Consider the following 4,275-nt stretch of genomic DNA (forward strand, 5'->3'; position numbering starts at 1 on the left):
CTCATAACACAAGAACTAGGAGTCACCCAATGAAATGAATAGGCAGCAGGTTTAAAACCAACAAAAGGAAGTATGTCTTCACACAATGCACAGTCGACCAGTGGAACTCCTTGCCAGAGGGTTAAAAAAAGAACTAGATAAGTTCCTGGAGGATAGGTCCATCCATGGCTATTAGCCAGGATGGCCAGGGATGGTGTCCCTAGCCTCTGTTTGCCAGAAGCTGGGAATGGGCGACAGGGGATGGATCACTTGATGATTCCCTGTTCTGTTCCTTCCCTCTGGGACACCTGGCACTGGCCACTGTCGGCAGACAGGATACTGGGCTAGATGGACCCTTGGTCTGACCCAGTACGGACGTTCTGCTGTTTTTATGGGTGAGTTGTCTCTGGCAGGGCTGGCTTTGCAGCACCCAGAGAGGAGGTGGCTGTGCTGGGTGGGGGGCACCCAATGCCCCTTGCAGCGTGAAGGGTGGCTGCTGGCACCGAGGGGCAGGGCTGGCCACAGGCTCAGGGGCAGCCCAGTGCTTCTCGTGACTCCTCATGTTCCAGGCACAGTACAGCCTGTGAGGAGAGTCGCTCTGTACCGAGCCCAGCCACCCCCACGCTCAGATAGCAATGGCTGACTGAGCACAGGCCTCGTTAGTAATTAGCTCTTTTCATGTTCAAAGCTCCTTATGAGCACTAACGAGGAGATGCGGAGCCATTGCACAGGGTTGGCACCTGCCACGGCCAGTGCACTGGGCAGTCACCCTGGCATGGAATGTTCTCTTGGGGAAACTCAGGCTCTCAGAGAGGAAGGGCCTTGCCCAAGGCCCCTGTGTGAGGCAGAGCAGAGCGGGGAGTAGAAGCCAGGTGCTCCAGGGCGCCCAGCCCCCTGCTCCACGGGCAAGACAAGCCTGTTAAATTGGCTCCTGTCCCAGGCCCCTCCAAGCCAGCTGAGTGGTAGCGAGACGCAAACATCTTTATAACCCTTCCCTGCACCTGAGCCGTTTGGTGTGAGCCACGGCGGGCTCAGGGACCGAGGCAGGACTCAGCACATGGCTCGGCTGGCTCTGGAGGGGCCACTCCGACTCTCGCTGGGCCTGGTGAGGGGACGTCTCCTGCAGGCTGATAGGGCTTCTGGGGCCCGGGGGATTTGACCCCACCGCTGGGCTTGCTCACCCGCTCTGGCATTGCCAGGACCCTGGGATCTGCTGCGTCTGGGCTGGTTCTTCAGACCAAGCGCCGAGCCCTAGTTAGCAGCCCCATGGGCCGAACGAGAGGGAAGATGCTTCTCTGCCAGTGGGGGGCTCCTGGCAGCCCCTGGCCTGGCGTTGGGACGGCTGTGGCAATGTCTGTAGCTGCTGAGCATTTGTGGAAGCCCCGTATTGCCTCTCGGGTGGGGCTGTGTCCAGAGATAGAGAGCAGGCAGGAGGCTGCTGGCCGGGGTGTCCCTGGCTGGGGGAGGGGGAGTCCAACTGGCCGATGCAGGACGCCAGCAAATGAGCCTGGACCCATCCCCGAAGAGAACCCTCTGGGCAAGTGCCCTGAGGCTGATACCCCAGCACCCTGCGCTCGCCCGTCCAGTGCTGCAGGCCGGGTTTGCCCTCCATGCTCCCTCCCGTTACGGGTTTGCCGTTGGCGTTATTTTCCCCGGATGCATTAGCTGCATTTGTCCAGGTCCCACCCATGTTTCCTGCTCTCCTCGCTGGGGCTGGCAGCTCCCCACGCTTAGCGTCAGCTGCCAGTTCACTTGCGTGCGGTCCCGTCAGTATCCCAGCCAGCCTCGACTGCCATTCCGGGGCCCGGGGAGGAGGCGCTGCTGCACGGTGGCGGGGTGGGTAGACAAGCGACTGCAGTCCCGTCATGCCCGCTGGAGGAGTGAGCACGTTGGCACGGAATGGCTTGGTCTTTAGAACTGCCAACTGCTTGCAGGGGTTTCTCTTTGTATGGGCACCCGGATACCCTGGTGCTGGGTGCCTGTAAGGGGGTATATGACTCTGTCCTGGTCTGGAAGAGCTCAGGTGCCCCTCCGTGGGTGTACTGGTGGGGTGGTTAGGCCTGGGTGCAGCATTTAAAATTGGAGGAAGCCCACGGGTGGGAGGAGGAAGGGGCATGGAGCCTGCCTGAGCTCTTGGGCGAGGGGAGGAGCGTGCCAGCCCCTGGCATGTGGGGCCAACCGAGGCTAGACAGCCGGGTGGTCTGCAACAGTGGAGGCCCCCTGCGATCAGGTGGTGATCAGCCGAAGGGCTGGTTGTTTCGGCGTCTCTGCTGGACTTGGGTAAATAACGTTGTGGCCCTGGACTGGCTGACTCCTGTGAAGTGGCCTGGCCAGAGGGCCAGGGACTCCAAGGCTGGATAGGCCAAAGGGCCGGGGGGGAATCTGAGACCGAGTTGCTGCATTGCTACCTCTGCCACAAGGGGGCGAGCTGGAGCTGCACCTTTGCTGCTGTGCCCTAGGACGAGGAGGAAGGTGGGAGACACCGTTGTTCTACAAGGGACTGGAGTCGGATTGACCCCTGGGTTAGCTGGGGGTGGGTGGGGGGAGCCCTGGGACTGGTCTCAGATCGGGGGCAGCCCTGGAGCACGTTTCTCTCAGAGTGAATTTTCTCCCTTTGAGAGCTGTGGGTCCAAACAGGAACGTCAGCACAGGCCTGGCCTGGCTCAGCCCGGGGGTCTCATGACGGGGGTTCTGGGAGCCGTGAGAGGTGCGCGGGGCACCACCAAGGCTGTGAGCCGGGGACGATAAAGCAGAGGTGGGTTAATGCATCACACGTTTATTAAGAGAGAAAAGGGTCTCCGCAAAGCCCAGCGGCCTGAGCTGAGCTGGCCAGAGAGGAACACACCCCAAGGCTGCAGCAACAGCCCTTGGCTCCCTGGCCAGGGGCCCCAAATTCAGGACACAAAGCAGTCCCTCAGCAGGGCACCCCTGAAGCAGCTAATGGAGGGCAGGGGGTGCTTGGGAGAGTAAGCTACCAGAAGGGAAGAGCGACTGGCGAATGGAGCATCCTCTCCAGGCCTCGTAGCAGATGCGTCGTGGAAGGACTCCTCAGCCCGGCCCCGGCCTCAGGCAGGTTGTGATGCCATGGCCGGCAGAGGGGTCCCAGGCCTGGGGAGGGAACGCAAGCCCTGGAGAGAAGGAGGGGACATGAGTTAGAGACGCGAATGAGCCTGAGTTGGCTAGAATGGTCCCAGCCCCCACGCTGTGTTCTGCTCCGTCCCACGCCCATTGCTGCCGCATCCGCCCATCCCGCGGGTCTGAGTTAGGAGACGTGACCGTGTGTGGTCCGTGGCGTTCCCTTGGGGATTCGCTGCCTGGGCTCCCCAGAAACACAACCCCCGGGTTTTCTCCCAGCTTATAAACCAGACAATTGTTTTCCTTCTAAATCACATCGAACAGGCCACGCTGTTTTGTCCCAGACACCGCACACCTGTCTGCCCTTTGAATCCAACTCTCTCTCTGTAGATTGTCTCTTGTTCTATTGTAAACCCTGCATTGCGAAAGGCGAATCTGCACTCAGACAGTGTCTGGAGTGCATCCGCCACATTTAGAAGAGGCTAATGGATGTTGCTTGTTTTCATGGTAGAGGCTGGCTGCACTCTAGAAGCCAGAGGCACTGGATCGCTCGCAAAGGAACCTGACCGATCTAATCACCGAACCAGGGTATGACTTTGAATTATTAAAAGAAATTGCTTAAAAAGGGGGAAATTTCAGTGAATAACGTGGGCTAATTCTGAACTACAGCCCCTGAAATGAATCAAACCTGCTGAGAAAAGGACTGAAGAGATCTGTTCTACACCAGAGCCATCTTGTGGGTACGGAGGGAAGCAGCAGAGAATTGGAGAGAGCTGAAATCTGATCACCCCGATGGCAAGTGGGCACCGGCCATCAGAGCCGCGGGCCTGGCTTCCCCTCCCCCAACAAGCCCTGGAGTCAGGGTGCGTTAAGCCGAGGTCACCACTGGGCTCGAAGTAGCTGCAGAAACCCTAGTGGGCCCGACAGCTGCCTGGAGCAGCTGGGTGGGAAGGACTCTTCTCTAGGGTTACCATACGTCCTCTTTTTCCCGGACATGTCCGGCTTTTCGGCACTCAAACCCCCGTCCGGGGGGAATTGCCAAAAAGCCGAACGTGTCCGGGAAAATGGCGGCTCTGCTCCTCCCCGACTCTTCGGCTCTGTTTAAGAGCCGGGCTGCCCGAGCAGCCCCCGTGCCTCCAGACCCTGCGCTGCCGGAGCCCGGGAGGGGAAGTGCCCGGCCGGCGGCTGGGGTCCGGAGGCATAGGGGCTGCCCAAAGCCCG

This window comes from Terrapene carolina, unplaced genomic scaffold, assembly GCF_002925995.2.
Source record: "Terrapene carolina triunguis isolate 2854851 unplaced genomic scaffold, T_m_triunguis-2.0 Scaffold130, whole genome shotgun sequence".
Classification (NCBI taxonomy): Eukaryota; Metazoa; Chordata; order Testudines; family Emydidae; genus Terrapene; species Terrapene triunguis.